This window comes from Ursus americanus, chromosome 32, assembly GCF_024610735.1.
Source record: "Ursus americanus isolate L20-20 chromosome 32, mUrsAme1.1.p, whole genome shotgun sequence".
In the NCBI taxonomy this organism is placed as follows: domain Eukaryota; kingdom Metazoa; phylum Chordata; class Mammalia; order Carnivora; family Ursidae; genus Ursus; species Ursus americanus.
In genome coordinates this window covers 29,185,822-29,202,549 of record NC_142158.1, presented here as the reverse complement: position 1 = coordinate 29,202,549, position 16,728 = coordinate 29,185,822, and positions in this window count along the sequence as shown.

The following is a 16,728-nucleotide window of genomic DNA, read 5'->3' as shown; positions in this document are numbered from 1 at the left end:
AACCTTTTTCCTTGGCCCCATTTCTGCCACCCTTCATGGCCCCAGAGGCTCCTGGGGGTGCTTGGTCCCTCTCAGCCCTGGGAGGGGGAGGAAGGAAGAGCAGAGTGAGGTTGGATGGGGCTCCTTTGCGGCTGATGGTGTCCTCTGAGGAGGTGGAGATGAAAGTCTGCCCGCAGACTAGTGTCTGGGCCCCACCCCTGCAGAGGCCAGCCGCGGTCTGGGAGGGTCTCTACCCTGAGGGCACAGTGGGGTGTGGGGAAGAGCAGCAGGCAGGGGCTTGGCACTAAGATGCAGCCGTTCCTTCTCAGCTGGCGCCGCTGCGCCCTCCACAGGGTCCCACCTGTAGATGGTGGCCGGCGCGGGAGCACCGTCCTGCTCTCCTCCCATCTGCGGGAAATTCGGTGGAGAAACTGATCGCCGAAGCACCCAGAAACACAACCCAGACAAAAATGAGCCCCCCTTTCCCGTTTCTGTTTTTCGGCGAAAGATTTTTTTCCCTTTGCCCTGTTTTGTCTTAAGCTGGGAAGGGAGCTAATGCGCGGCTCTATTTCTGTGAGGCTGTTTGGAGAGTGGAGCGAGATCAAAATAAGCGAGGTAACAAAAGGCCCCTGCCAGCCGCGCCGGCCTTTCTGGAGCACTGAGCACAGCGCAGGCACAAAGGCCCGGAAGGTGCGTCCTCTGCCGCAGGGGCTCAGATCTGGCCCTGCAGCCCTCCTCCGCTTTGAAGGGCCAAGTCTCTCTTTCAAGCAGCTCCTACTGCACAAGGGACAGGGCAGGGTGGTGGGATTTGCCCGAGGAGGGGGTCCCGGGGCCTCTTTTTTAGTGGGAGCCGTTGTTGGGAAGTTTCCATTGCTCCGCCCAGTCCCTCCAAGGCTCCCAAGGCCGCAGACCTGTCTTTCCTCAGGGACAAACTGCCCTCTTGGGCTTGGTGGCACTGATAAAGAAGCTGGGGGGGGTGAGGGAGGGAGAGGCTGTACCCCACAAATCTCGGCCGTGGACATCCACCCAGGAGCTCCAGGCCATCTCCCGGAGCCTGGGAGAAAGGTACACAGAAGAAAGGTAAACACGGCTATTTGTCACTGACTTATCATAAGAACTGCGGTAGCAGCTGTTCCCCTTAATTAATACACCATTGACTTTGAGACACACACACACACACACACACACACACACACACACACACCCCTTAGTTGAGGCAGGTGTGTGGACTTCAAATCCATTATCCTGTCGGCCTCCACCAAGGGACAGGGCAGGGGAGTGGCTGCTCGGGCAGCCAGGCCAGCTTCTCCACCCCTGTCCCCAGAGAAAGCTGTAGAGACAAGGAAAGAATCGACAGAGGGGCCCATGGCGCAGGCACCAGGGAAAAGAAGCAGAGGGGATGAATGGGGGGCGGCATGCCACCTGGTGCTGCGCCCCCAGCATCCTCACGACTGGCTCTGTCCTTTATTGGCTGGGACCTTGGGCTAACCAATCACTTCATCCCTGTAGCAAGAGACGTTATTGAGAAAGAAATGGTTAACATTAACCAACACACGATAGCATTATGACACGTTCCTAGTGAGCCGTGGCCCACTGAACGGCCACCACACCCCCATGCCGTAGGTGTTGTTATCCCCTTTATAGGGGGCAGGGGAAACTGAGGTACGGGTTGGTCGGGCAAGTAGTGGAGCTGCGGTTGAACTCAGACCCTCTTCCCTTCTCCAAAGAAAATAAGGGGAGCCACTCACTGTTTGTTGAGGTGCAGTGGCTTCGCCAGAAGAGTAAAACCATTTAGTCCCAGGGAAGAGCCAGGACCTCAGAGAGGCTCTAGGAGGCTCCTCTGACCTGCCCTCTTGCCCTTCTCAGGCCACACAGTTTGCTCCCTCGCCCCCACCTGCCCCCTGCTGCCACTAAGCCTCTGCATTCACTGTTCCACCTGGTCTGCTCTTCCCCCGGGCGCCATGCGGCTCCCTCCCTCCTCTCCTGGAGTGGGGGCTTGGAGCAGATTGGCCGAGATTTCTGAAGGAAGTGACAGGATGTTTCCTCCTGCCAAGAGTTAGGGCCAGTCGAGGGCTGAGGCCCCCAGGACCTCAAGGGCGAACCCCTCAACCCGGCAGCAGCAGTGTGCTGAGAGTGCTGGCCACGGTGGAGGGACCGCCTCCTGCAGGTGCCAGGCCGCAGGGGGAAGGTCAGAGCAGGAACAAGCTCTGAGAAGAAAGGAAAGCGGAGGTATCACTTGTGATTACAGCCCAATTTCTGAGCTGCTTCTGTTTAGGAAGGAGACAGGGGAAAGTACAGCAATTTTCTTCAATGAAAACAGGCAACAGAATTCCCTTTGCCTCCTTCCCCTTGCAATTAAGCCCTTCTCTGCAAATGAAATGATTTGGTTTTCATGGGGACTAATTTAAGCACACTGGAAGGGCCGCTGAACTTTCTGATTGCAAACACCAGCGTGTGCAAGACAGACTCCCCAGCAGCGGTGCCGGGCTGGTGAGGGGGGCCCCCACCGCCCAGCCGGGGCTTCGGAGGGGTGAGGCGGGCTAAGCCCTGGGGTGGGAGTCCAGCTCTGCCCCTGAATCGGTGATGTTCTCTGCATGGCTGATGCCATTCCCTTCTCCAGCCTCCACCCCCCACATCACAGGTGAGGGGGTTGGACTGGAGCCGGGGTGGCAGATCGAGAAGCCTCTGACACAGCTGGTGATGGCAATGTACTGGAGATGGCGCCCCTCCCATCAAGAGGTGGCATCTACCTCTTCTCCTTTGAATCTGGGTGGGCTCTGCGACTGCTTTAACCGAAGGGAGATGGTCAGAGGGACACTGGCCAGTGCCAGCCTCAGGCCTGATCATGTCCTCTTTCACCCCCTGAGCCCAGAGCCACCACCGAAAGTGGCCCAGCCGCCCTGCTGGACAGACCTCGTGGGGGACCACTGTCCGCCTGCCCCCCGCTGTCCCAGCACCCCAGCTGGCACACTAGACGCACGAGTGAGGCCATTTTTACTGGTCCCACGGGAGCAGGGAGAAGCCGTTCCCGCCCAGCACTGCCCACGTGGCAGAGTCGTGGGTACACGCACAGCTGCTGTGTTAAGCCACTAAGCCCGTATTATTACCATTATAACTTTTTAATTTGAAATGGTTTGAGATCCACAAGAAGATGCAAAAAGGGTAGAGAGATTTCTCATGTACCCTTCACCCAGCTCCCACATAACTATGGCATTTTGTCAAAACCAGGAAAATGACCTTGACCACTACTACGAACTCAGGCACAGACCTTATTTGGGCGCTTCTTGTGTGTGTGAGAGTGTGTGTGTAGTTCTATGACATTTTGTCACACGGAACCACTAAGTTTTGGGGTGGTCTGTGACTCGTAACGGATAACTGATCCAGACACGGACAAAATTCCCAAGAGCGTGTATTACACAGCCCCTCGGGTGGGAAGTGGAAGAACCTTCCACGCCAGACTCAGAGAATGAGCGTCCAAGTGGTATGACAGGAGCTCAGGATGGCTCTGTGGGACAGGAGCAGCCCGTATGCAGAGTTGTCACTGAGGCCATTTGCCAGAATTCCTGGCACTGGAAAAGATCGGACTGCTTCATTCTCTTTGAAATTAGGCACAGCCACATGACTTGCTTTGGCCAGTGAAATGTGGAATGGAAGTGACAAATGGCACGTGGAAGCAGAAACGCTAAGAGCTAGTACGCGATCTGTGATGTCTTTCCTTCTGCCAGGGTGTGGTGCTGCAACTGGGGCCACCCCCTCAGCCTGGGTCCCAGAGCCATGATGGCTGGGACCGAATCCCCAGCTGACCTGCCATGTAGCAGTGTGAGCAAGAAATCAATGCATGTTGGTAGAAACCACTACCAAGAACCTGGGGTGGCTTATTACCAGCCTCAGCTCCCTGATGTAGGTAACCAGCTTTTACCTTCCTACCCTGCGGGAAGGACAAACAGCTCCCATCGTACCAGGGGATCTACGGGAACAGGCCTGTACGCTGTACGCTAACATACAGTGCCTGGAGGCTAGGGAAGGGCCTAGAAGATTCTAGAAGGTCTGTCTAGGCCCTGGGATCTTTTTCATTCTGTTAAGGCAGGCTCTGCAGTGAAGATCTGGCTCTTCCCAAGCTGCCTATCCCGGCTATGTAATCACCTCAAAGAGAAGGTCTGGGGTCCCCTGAAGAGAAGGATCAGAGAAACAGCACACAGCAGGTACACTGGCAAGAAGGAGCTCTCACCCCATGCGGCGGTGCTGACTCCACCATCAGCAGCCGCAGGGGCGCTGCGTCTTGCGTATCTACCTGCGGAGGGAGGGCCGCACCGCTGGCCGGGAGAGCCAAGGCCTGTGCTGGCTGGCCAGCCTTGCCTCCAGTTCAGTAGAAGGGGCCAGTGGGGCATTGCCAGGGCAGGGGCTCTTTAAACAGCAGCCAACGGAGGCGAGGACATGTGGATGTACCCGGAGCTTCCCATCGCCCCAGGGACACGGGCACAGCGAGTGGCTGCTGAGTGCCAAGCCCTCTGGGGGACATAGGTGCCCAGGATCCCCACCAGGATCCAAGTGGCTGGACAGGGCTGACAAGCCTCAGCCAGAAAAGAAAGGGGAAAACGCACACGTGTGTGTGTGTGTGTGTGTGTGTGTGTGTGCGCGCGCGTGTGTGTGTGTGTGTGTGTGCGCGCACACACCCCGCACATGTATACACACGCGCCCGTGCACATCTGCCCTCCGCCACCCAATGGGGGGAGGGGGCTTCCTCTGAGACAAACACGCTCCATGTACTTTATCAAATTTGCAGATGCCACACAGCTGGGGGGGATGATGGCAAATACGCCAGATGACAGAGCTGGGATCCAAAGAGAAGTTGACAGGCCGGAGCGATGGGGTGGATCTAACGAGATGAAACTTAACAGGGATGAACGTGTTTATTTCGTTTTATTTATCTATTTGTGCCCTGCCTCCATGCGCGGAGGAATGGGGAGGAACAGTGGCTCATGGGAGGAAGGAAGTAAATCTACTGCACTCAGGGCCACAGACCTGACTGCACAGACCTGGGGGCTCGGGGGGGGAGGGGTGTGGAACAAAACTCCAGTGTGGGCTTGGGGGTCCAGGGTTGATGGTCAGTTCTATAGGCAGCAACTTGAGAGGGGGTGTCGGTCTGTGGCTGCATCAGTAAAGGTATAGCATCCAGGTTGAGGAGGGTAGTAGGGACTGGGGAGCCAGGGCGCCCGAGTCTGAAGTCCGGGATGGACTGGCTGTCCTGTTGGGCAGGGGTCTTTCAGGCAGCTCAAGCCCAGCTTCCTTCCATGCCATTCACCTGGGAATCAGGCCCACACGTCCATCTCTCCTTTCCTTTTTGGTTTTTTTTTTAAGATTTTATGTATTTATTTGAGAGAGAGAGCACAAGCAGGTGGGAGGGACAGAGGGAGAAGGAGAAGCAGGGAGCCCGACATGGGGCTCGATCCCAAGACCTGGGGATCATGACCTGAGCTGAAGGCAGACACTCAACAGACTGAGCCCCCCAGGCACCCTTATCTTTCCTTTCCTATGGCCAGGACACCCCTAGGGCAGCCTCCCTCTTCAAACATGTCCCACCAAGAATCAGGCCTAGACCTCTGAGACCCCCAAGAACTCTCTCCACTCTCCACCCAAAGCTGGCAGGGCTGAGCTTGGAGTTTCAGCAGCTCAGCTGAGGGTTGGGTGTGAGATGCATCTCCCGTCTGGCAGGCACCTCCCCCTTTCTCAGAGGGGTCTCTTAATGGCCTCTTCTCTTCACTTTGGGGAAAACATTAAGCAATAAGATGGTCACTCGCTCCAAACATCAGGGGAAGGGTTAGGGGGATTCTGAGGCTTTGTGAGTAGAAGCCTCAGGGAGACAAACCTCAGCTCTGTAGGAGAAAGAAAGTCCTCACTATTTTGAGCCTTGGACTGCCTGAAAAGGTAGTGAGCCTCATGTCACTGGAGGTATGTAAGCAGAGACTGCCTTAGCACTCAGCAGAGATGCTAGCATGGAATGAATGGATGGAACTAGAGGAGTTTGACAGTTTTGCCCTACATGAGATGCTTTTGGTTAGATCTTGACGGAGTTTTTCACCCATGCGAATCCTTCTGAATGCAGTGCTGCTCCCCGAGGTCTCAACAGTTAGACTGAAAATGGAAAGAGCTTAAGGCAGCAGCTAGGGATGAGGGTGCCTGAGCATGACCGAGGTCACTGTGGCCACGGAAAGGTGCCAGAGGTCATCAAAGGAAGGGGGAGAATGCAGACCCCGGTAACCAGAGTGTCCTGTGTCCCACCCGCACACCCCCATAGCTGCTCGCCCTGCAGGGGCTGACCAAACCCAGGAAGCCTTTCTGTGCCTCCTCCCAGCTCCTTGTCCTTTAAGGGGCAAGGAAGTCTGTACCCCCAGCCGTGCCCTCAAGCACTGACCCCAACGGAACCTGGTATACCAGGCAGGGCGGGGCCACAGGCCTTCAGGAAGATGCCAGTGCCCACTGGCACAGACCCTGCCATCCTGCCAAGGGTCAGTATGAGATCAGGCCCGGGCAGGAACTCCCAAATGTTGACTCCTGGGGTCCTGCCAGGCGCCAAGAAGGTCCTTGACCAAATCTGGAGGGGAGAGGAGCAGTAGGAACAGACGCCCCTCCCTGTGTCACCACGGACTCACTCACTTCACAGGCATGGGCTCCCTATCTCCCCACCTCCCCTCCTCTCACTGTGAGAAGGTACCTGGGGAAGAAGCCTCTTTCCCTACACCTTAGCTGTCCAGGAGGGCTTCCCGGAGGAGGAGTGAATCCACTGCAGGTTCTGGGGGGAAGGTGGGAGTTTATGTGGGACAGCAGGGCTTGGTGGAAAAGTAACAACAAGATGGAGCCGAGTGGGAGGTGGGGGTGAGACGGGGCTATCCCTGGCCGGCAAGGGCATGCGCTCTGGATTTGAAACCCAGGTTCTGTGACTGCTTGGCTCTGTGATACACTTAGGTGACACTCTTCCTCTGGAAGCATTCAAGCGCCAGGCTTCTGGAAGCATTCAAGCACCAGGCCTCTGTGGAGGGATGCCTGGACTGGGAAGGGTGTGTGTGGAGATGGCCAGCAGGGGTCAGCAACACAGCAGGACGGAAGGGAGGCATGGCCAGTCAACTCCCCTACCCCCAGCTCTGGGAACAGTAGTGACAACTGTCAGGCTGCCTTGCTTCCAGGCAGACAGGATCCACAGGACCTGACCCAGGCTGTGGCATGTCCTGCCAGGGTTCCGCCACCCAGCGGGCTGGGCTGGGGTGATGGGGAAGGCGAGCTCCGAGACTTCCAGTGAGGAGCCCTGCTGCTGCGGGGGGCTCTGGGCTGACTGGGGAGGTCAGGACAGGGTGCTGGCACCGCAGGATCTGAAGCTCTAGGTACAGGTCTTCAGAAGGGTCACTCAGGGGGCCAGAGCTGGGACCCACTCACCAAGCCATCTGTACCGGAGGCGCCTTAGCGCTCGGTCTGAGGGGTGAGGCCTTCTTCCCTTCTGATCTCCACAGCAGGGGCTGACAGAGTGACCGCACCCCACCCTCAGTGCTGAGCTCTCCTGCAGCTCCACCGGGGGCCTCCCGGAGCCAGGAGACTGAGGATGAAGAGACCGGCCAGGGAGGCCCAGGGACTCAGCCATGTCCCCAGGCCCTGTCCCGGCTGATACAGCCAGAGATCCCTACAGATGGCGCTGCTCAGGGCGCCTGGGTGGCTCAGTCGGTTAAGTGTCCGAATTCTGGATTTCAGCTCAGGTCATGATCTCGGGGTTGTGAGATGGAGCCCTGGGTTGAGCTCAGCGGGGAGTCAGCTCTTCCTCTCCCTCCCCCCTCCCCCCAAATGAATACATAAATATATACACACATAAATAAATCTTAAAAAAAGAAAAAAAAGACGGCGTTCTCCCTCCTCCCACTCCAGGACTGAGGAGCAAGGTCTGGGAGAAGGCTGCTCTGGGAGAAAAGGGGTAGAGTGGGGTGAGGGGTGGGCACGAGGGGGGGAGCCTGATCGGTCCCCTGCAGCCTGCCCTGGTGCATAAAGCCCCCCAGCCTGGTTGGCTGTTGGGGCACCCACCTGGGGCGGAGGGAGCATGAGGGGTTCGTTCCTTCGCTTGCCAGCTGAGGCCTCCCACTCAGGGAGAGCTAGGTCCAGGTAAGAGCTGACATTGCGCAAGAGCCGTCAACGAGACTCGAGACTCGGATGTGGCTGGGGTCCTCTGCCCAGCCCCAGCCCCACAGGAGGGGGCGCAGATCACTCCTGGCTCCCAGAGTGCCCCCCACACCTCCCTCTGGGGAGGGTGTGCCAGGGCAGGAGGGAAAGGGACAGGCCGAATGCAGGAGTGGAGAGTGGATTTCCCTGGCTGGGGGCCCATTTCAGAGCCAGAGGAAGCGGCTGATCCCCACCCCCACCCCCCTAACGCTCTGGCAAGTGATGGAGAAAGTAACTTGACCAAGGGTGTCCAGGAGGGAGCCCGGGGCAGCAGGGTGGCTCTGGGGACACAGGGAAGCTTCCCTGACAAAACCAAACCAAAGCCAAAACAAATAAAACTTCTCCTAAGAGGAGGAGGTCTGAAATTCCACCATTAAAGATTCATTCCTTTAGCTTAACACTTTGTCCTTTTTAAAAATGCAAACCTATCAGAGTCTCACCTTCAAGTAGGTTTGTCAAAGGAAAGAAAAGAGAGAATGCATAGCATCCCCTATGAAGAAACACCTTGAGGAGGCCAATGGAGAGAGCAGCAGTGGGGGTGGGTTTCCCAGGATTTACTTTGCCTGCTACACAGCTTTGGCCAAGAGCCAGCTCTAAAGACACCTGCAAGGGAAGGAAGCTGAGTCTCCCAGGGCTGTTCCTGTGTTCAGGGAGTGAGACTGGACAGAACAGACTCACACCCCTCCAACCAAAGACACCATTCACACCTGCACACACCCCCACGTATGTGGGAACAGGTGTGCATGGGCACATCAGAGAGATTCCACATGCAAACACGCCCCACCCCCATCACTACGCCCTCCCTCCTGGTCCTGCACCTGACTTGGAATCCAGGAAACAAGAAGACTCTGAGTCCAGACCCCCGCCGTTGGGGAGGGCTGGGTCTCCACTGTTCCCTCCCAACACCTCTCCGAGTGGGTGCCTGGAACTGCATACCCGCCAGGAGTTGCTTTCTGGTTTAGGGTCAAAGCTTGCAGCCAGTGAATATTTATAGAGAGTTTACAGGAAGCTGCCGTCATACTCTTGTGACATCTGAGAGGCACAGCGATTAACCCCTTCGAGGAACCCTTTACGGGGGGTGAGTTTTTCACAGTCATGGTGCCCCCCACCTCCAAGAGCTCAGCACCCCCTGCACGGACCCTCCTGAACCAGAGCTACCTCTCTGTGGGCTTCAGCAGGGCAACGGGGGTCCTCCCAGAAGGACTCCTCTTCCTTTCCTTCTTTTTTCTTTTTTAATTATGGTAAAATACCCTCCCCTTCTTTTGAAGTAAGTTTAATTTTTACAAAAATAACACAGGGACATCATTTTAAAAATCAAATCATGTTTCATGGCTGGTACATAGCAGGTGTCCCATAGATGGATGAATGAATGAACAAACGAATGAATGAACAAATGAACGAATGCATGAAAGAGGAGCCTCTCTCGATGTCTCCAGCTCCTCACAACGGGGTCACCCAGTGACAGCGGCAGGGAGCATTCAGATCTTGCTTCACAGGGAAGAATACTGAGGCCCGGCGCTGCCATGAGTGTTGCTGGATAGGATGCAACAGCCCAGGGACTTGCCTGAGTTCACCCGGTTTGGGTCTAGACCCAACCCCACCCCAGCTCCTGCCAGTCAGCCTGGAGCTGCCTTCCCCAGCATTGCCCTGGGGCCTCTGGCTGGCCCCGCCTGGGAAGGTGAACGGGCTTCTCACATTGCAGGCCTAATTTTATCGGCTCCTTCAGAAGAGCTGGACAGGGTGCCAGAGGGCGCAAGGCTCTCTGGGGCTAAGCTGGTCCAGGGCTGCGAGGGCCTACTCCAGTCCCAGAACTTGGGGGCCAGCCTTCTAACCTGGTCTTCCTGGGGGCAGACAGTGGGTGGCCAGCTGGGCTGAAAAAGAGGTGAGAGAGAAAGCCTGCAGGGTCCTGTGGGACCCATAGGTCCAGGTCCTCGCTGCATTTCACCTGGATCATTGCTGTACCCCAGAACCTCAGCGCCTCCTAGGGGATTCTCCAGGAGAAGCGCATTGAGTTGGGAGCCAGTGCCTCAGCGCCCTCATCCCTGAAATGGGGATAATAATGGTGCTTCCAGCTCAGTGTGACCGGACGGTTAACTAAGTTGAGAGAACTCGTGTCTACAACAGTACCTGGCACATAACAAGGGCTTCATATGTACCCGCTGATGTTGCTGTTCCAAACCTCATTATCTGAGCCCCTTCTCTTGCCCCCAGGCCACAAGCCTCCCCCAGAGCTCCCAGGTCCTCCCAGCCCCACACTGTCTGCAGCGGCCTCCAGGGCCTTCTCCTGGGGCAAAGAAGGAGACGGGGAGTGGCCTGCCCAGAGAACAAACTCCCTGACCACCAACGCCTCTGGCCCCGGGGACGTGGGGACGTGGGGACAGCTGCCAGGGGACGGGTTGGGGGCAGAGCAAGGACGGATCGCCGCTCCAGCCCCACTTGCCCAACTCAGCAGAAACCAGGGCCGGCCGTAATGGGCTGGCGGCCCCCAGCTGCAACCAACTTCATTTTCTGTCACAATTAAATGATCGCTCGAGTTTGCTCACGCTCACTTATTCAATTACCTTCTCGGCCCTGAAGGACTCACAGAGAAACAGCCATAAATAACCCGCATCAGCCGCCCCCCAGGCTGTCATCCCTGAGCATCACTCACTGGCCCAGGCCGGACCTGCCTGCGGGCACAGGAGCATCGCGGTGCGCGTCCCTGTCCCCCAAGTCAATCCTCCTCAGCTCCCACCCCCCACATCTGAAAGTCATCCCTGGCCGCAGAGCTGTTAGATCTGGGCCCCTCCTGGCTCTTCCTGCCCAGACATGCATCTCTGGGGGGCCACTTCCTCCGGCAGGCCTCTGGTTCTTCATGTGTGGAATGAGAGAACATTCTGTGCGAGTTGTGAAGTGCGGCCCTTGTAAGCAGCTGTGGTCCTCGCTTCACGGTCAGAACGTGGGCAGAGTCAAAGGTGAGACAGGTGTCTTCCCTACCTGCCTGCACCCCCACCTCCACTCCGGGCACCTCCACTCCAGGCGTCCAGAAACGCCCTGCTCTTCTAGTGGCGTGCCTTTGTGCATGCTAGTCCCCTTGCTATTCCCTTCATTCACTTCTCGGCCTGGGGACTTTGGGCACCCTTTTCGGCCCAGCCTGGACGCCACCTCCCCTCGGAGGCGTGAAGTCTGCCCCCCACGGCAAGCATACTAACGTCTCCCTCCTCAGGCTCCCACCGCACTGTGTGTCCCTGTCGTACCTACAGGTTGTGCATTTGGGAGACAGTCCCAGGGTCAAATATTCTGGGCCACTGTCCCCATAACCATGTCAGGGCATGAATCTCAGTTCAGGGTTGGGAAGGGTAGCCACTGTGGTGTCCCCTCCCTGACCGTCCGGTCTGCATGAGGCCCTGCCAGCCGTTTAGAATTACACTGATAGCCCGTATCTTGGAGGCCTGGGGTCACACACCGTGTGAAATGGTTTTCACTGGCAATATGTTATTACAACATTACAATCACCCTAAGAAAATTATCCCGGCTTTACAGATCAGGAAGCGGAGGCTCGGTGAGGTGAAGATGCTGGTCCAAGGCCACATCACTGGGAAATAGCAGGGCGGGGACTCAAACCCAGGTGCATCCCCACCCACAGGCCAGGCTCTTTGCCTGTCCTCCACCGGCCCGGAGGGAGGGGGGTAGGGGGGGACTAGTAGTCTCAGGACTTGGGTTCAAGTGTGGCTCTTCCACTGGCCTCCGTGCAACTCCGGGCATCTCTCTGCAGCCTCTCTGTCTCTTCCCTGCTGTAAAATGAAAAGACTGTACAAGGGGCCTCTGAGGGACCCTCGAGCTCCGATGCTCTGAGATGCCGGTTCTTTCGGAAAGCCCTGCTCTGACCAGCGGGACCAACAAAGCTGGAAGGGTGGGCTCATCTCCTGGGGAATGCCCTAGAGCAGGGCCCTGCCAGTGGCCGTCCCCGTGGGCCCGAAGGCAGGCAGCCTGTTCTCTCCAGGAGGGCAGCTCCTGAGTCGAGCAGTGGTGGCAAAGTCCTCTGGGCCTTCGCGGGCAGGGCAGGGTCCTTCCTCCAGTGGCCTTTGATGTCGGCCGCTAGATGTTACTGCGACTATGTGGGGGCAGAGGAGCCTCGCCCTGCGGTACCCACAGCTGCAACTGGGCTCTCTGCGCCCCACGTCAGCTGCGCCTCAGCCAGCTGTGAGCTGGGGGACCCGGCATGGAGAACCAGCCCTGGGCTGGGGTCCCCAGCTGTGTCCGCACACGCCGATGAGCCAGCGCCTCCCTCCTGCCGCCTCCCTGCCCAGAGCTGGCCGGTGCGCTTGACTGGGGAAGTGGAGGGGTCACCCTGGGCATTCCCCCTGGGTGTGGGGCTGCGTCCTTGCATCAGTGTGCGTCTGCGGGGCTGCTGGTGAGTCAAATAGTCGTTAGGAATGGGGACCCTGGGTTCAAATCCCAGCTCTGCCACTGAAAAGCGTGTGACCTGAAGCCTCTCTGAGCCTCTGTTTCTCAGCTGTAAAACGAGAGTGATAAAGGCCCCCCCTCACAGGGCCCTTATGAGAATCAAATGAGGTAGTGTGTGTGTGCATGCGTGTGTGCGTGTGTGTGTGTAAAGAACAAGGGGCCACGAAATATGTGAATGTTTGCTGCCCCCGTGAAAGGATAACCCACAGGGTGGCTGCAGTGGCTCCCTCAGAGCCCCCCACGACGCTGAGCCAGGTCAGGCCCGGACCCCCCACCTGGCGTCTTGGGTGCTCCTGACGCTCCTCCCAGGACTGGTTGATGACACTCCTGCAGCGTCCCAGTCAAGGGGGTGCATCAGACTGACAGAGGGGGTCCTGCCTGCCCAGCTGCATAGTCTCCTCAGATTCCAGGCTCCCAGGACGCAGGAGGAGGTCAGTAAGGGGGAAGCGGCTGCCGAGGCCTGTGCCTCGAGGGGTCTTCGTGCATCAGCCATTTGGGAGTCCAACACGGGCCCAGGCGGGCTGTGGGACAGGATCCCAATGCCCAGGCCAGAAGTTCCCAGGTGGGGCCAGGAGCTGGGCGCCAGGTGGGGCCAGCACACACTCAATCCTCTGCGAGTGGCCAGACACCAGCCTTCAGCCTTCCTCCAACTGCGAGGGGCTGGACAGTGACCTCGCTCTGTGTGTGCTCTATCCCAGGCTTTCCAGGGAATGGGGCGGTAGCTGATGTGGGAGGCAGCTGACCCCTACAGGGCCCAGGTCACCGCCATCCGGGGAGTTTCTGGACCACCGGTGGGCAGGTGAGATCAATGTGTCAACTGCGAAGGAAGCCAAGGGGCTCCATCCCTGCCACCTTGCTCTGGGACTCCCTTCGAGGCACCCAGGACCTGGGTGAGGTCCCCCGGCGCCCGAGTCTCTGGGCAGAATCTCATAGCCCTGCCATCCCCAGAGCACCCATTCCCAAAAGCCCACCGATGAGGACATACTTGTTCAGCCCCATGTGCTCTATCGCCTTGAGGCACTCACACACCCACAAGTGGCCAGAACACAGCAGAGTGAGAACAGGAAGTACCCGTAGAAACAGAAAAGGCGACAAGAGAATGTGAAAGAAAAAAGAAAAACTGGACACAGAAAAAGCCAGGACAGCTCAGGAAATAACCTGCGGGCAGGAAAAGGAGGAAGAAACGAGATTGTGGAGGGAATCGCAAGATTGAGGTGCTTCCCCTCTCTGAGCCTCAATGTGCTGGCCTGTGAAATGGGGCTCCTCACACAGAATGGACGTGAGGGAGGGCCGTGGAGGGGGCGGTGGGCACACTGGGCTTGGAGGACCCCACATGGCCAGGGAGTGGAAGAGAGGAAGGAAGGGGAGGCGGCGTGCCAAGCTGGGTGCAGCAAGAGGGGCCCAGCACAGGGCAGTAGGGGCTTTTGCAGGAGCCCGGGGGGGGTCAGCAGCAGCCATGGCTGCCATGATGTTTATGCCATGAGGGGGTGATGACATGTCCTGGAACATGTTGTTGTTGTCTCTAGAGCGGGATAACTGAGTCATGGGGGCAGCAGAGAGGGAGGCAGGGAGGGAGGGTGTCACAGGCCACAGTGACCAGGCAGGGCCTCCATGTCTGAGGCCAGGAAGAGAAAAGGAACCCCCTGAGACCAGCTCATGAATCCTCATACCCCCAGCTGTGAAAGCCAGGGCATCAAGAGCCTAGAAAGGGGAGTTGTAGACCCAGAATGAATTCCTACATTTATTCTTTCATTCATTCACCAAACAGGTACCAGGAGGCTGGCACCACGCTACATGCTGGGGACCCAGCGTTAGGCACAATGATCCAGGTCACTACCCTCATGGAAGGAAAACACACAGGGAGCAAATAATCACACAAGTACAAGCACAACTATATCTAGGACCCATGCTTCTAAAGAAAGGTCTTGGATAGCAGACCATGTCAGAGAAGTCAGGGGGGGCTTCTTGGAGGAGGTGACACTTGAGCTAACATTTGCAGGGTGAAGAGGAGTTAGGCAGGCAGAGAGATGAGGGAAGGGCATCCTAGGCAGAAGGCACAGCAGGTGCAAAGGCCCTGCACAAGGTGTGGCTAGACCACAGAAGGAGAGGGGGAGCCCTGGGAGATAGGGCTGGGAAGGTGGGCAGGGCTGGGCCCCAGGGAGGGCTTTGGACTTTATTCTAAGGACCAGGAGCCACTGAGAAGTATTAAGCAGGTAAGTGACATGACCTGAATTGTCTCAAAGCATCACTCTGGGGAGGATGGATTGTAGGAGCAGGGGTGTGGTGAGAAGGGAGGATACCACAAGGAGCCACTGAAGCCATCCATGTAGGAGATGGCAAGATGGTGGGACAGGGTGGTGGTTGTGGAGACGGAAAAAAGGAGTCCAGTTTGGGACTTGAAATTCACAGGATGTGGTGATGGATAAACTGCCAGGGAATGCAGCAATGAAGGGTGGGGTCCTAAAAGATTAGTTGGGGGGGGCCTAAAGGGGGAGTACCCCTTTGCCTTGAGCCAGCAGGGTGGCCCCCCCCAATAGGTGGCTGTGTGCTTATGAGCCCCAGCCATTTTCTGTCTCCAAATGGTGGCATCCAAGAGCTGGCCTGGAATGCCGTGTCCACAGACGAGCCTCATGGGTCAGGGCTGACTTCCTAGAGAAGAGGCAGGGTCAGGCCCAGAGGGAGGGTGGGGAGTTGTCGTGGGGCAGAGGTGGTCCCAGACATGGCTGTAGAAGGAGGCTTAGCTGCAGGTATCTTGCAGGTAAAGCAGAGCTTTGGAAAAATCACCACGAGGAGCACTTGGCCATAGTCGGGAAACAAAGTGGCTCATTTGATTGCGTAATAGGAAAGCACCAGATCCCGGGCTCTGTGACCACAGGGCCCTGCGCATTTTGTTGACTGCTGTGTTATCTCGGGTCACCTAGTGGAGGCTCAGAAAAGATGTGAAATAAATGGATGTGTCGGAAGTCAGTATGGAACCTTGCTCTTTACAACAACGAAATAAAACCAGAACACCAGCCCTGGAATGTGGCCCCACCCTTCTGAGGCCCTGGGGCCGCTCCCTGGCCAAATGGCTCCGGTGGGAGGTTCCTTCTCCTCTGCCCTGAAGGGCCTGCCACTCAGCCGTGTTGATTCAAGGTTTCCCTGAACGGGCTTGGAGTCCAGCAGGTGGCAAGGGGGAGGTGGGGGAGGGTGGGGGGAAAGGAGGTCACACCCTCTCTTCCAGGGCCAGGTAACCGGAGCCCAGCACATAGCTGGGCAGCTTGAGAGACCAAGTACGCAGGAGGCTCTCGGAGCAGCCCAGCCGGACCATCTGCCTGCCCTGGTGAAATGTGATCCGATGCCCTGGGGAGCAAGCAGGGGCATGGGCTCCTCAGCCCGTTAAACCCAGCCTCAGGGTGCCCAGGAATCCCTGTCATGCCTGCAGGGCTCTGCCCTGTCTGGGTGTGGGGAGCACTCAGGGTGGGGACCGGAAAGGAGGGTGGCCACAGGAAGGGCAGCTGCTGGCAGCCCCCAAGCCTGCCGAGGCCTTCCGGCCGCTAACACACATGTGGGGCAGCTGGTGATAGGCCAGGCCCCAGAGTGGGCGCACTGCGCAGACAGTGACGGCGGGACTCTGGGACAAGGTCCAGGAGACCTGCATTCCAGTCCTGTCTCACCTCCCATTTTGGGCGTATCAAAGCCCGGGGCTCATCTGCTCCGTGCGTGAGCAGTGAGGGCAGACAGGCTGTCGGTGAGGAATGAGTTTTCCGTGGACACGTGGAAACAGGGGTGAGGGGATGGAAAAGCCATCATGGCTCAGTGCGGCAGCAGTAAATCTGGGGGAGCCCCGTGAGAACCAGGAGACAGGTGAGGGCACCCTGAGGGAGGCAAGGACCTGGGGGATGTGGCCCAGAGTCAGATGAGACCAAGGGCCCGGGCAGAGCCTGTGTCCAGAGAGGAGGCTGAGCCCCATGGCTGCTGCTGAGCCTCGGGGCCGAGTGCCCACACTTGGAGAGGCCCGGGAAGGTGCTGGCTGGGGCCCCGGGCTACCGGGGCGCCCTGGGCCCAAGGGAACTACAGCCAGAGTCTGGGGTAGCTTGAGTTGCCTGAAGGGCAGACTTCAGACCT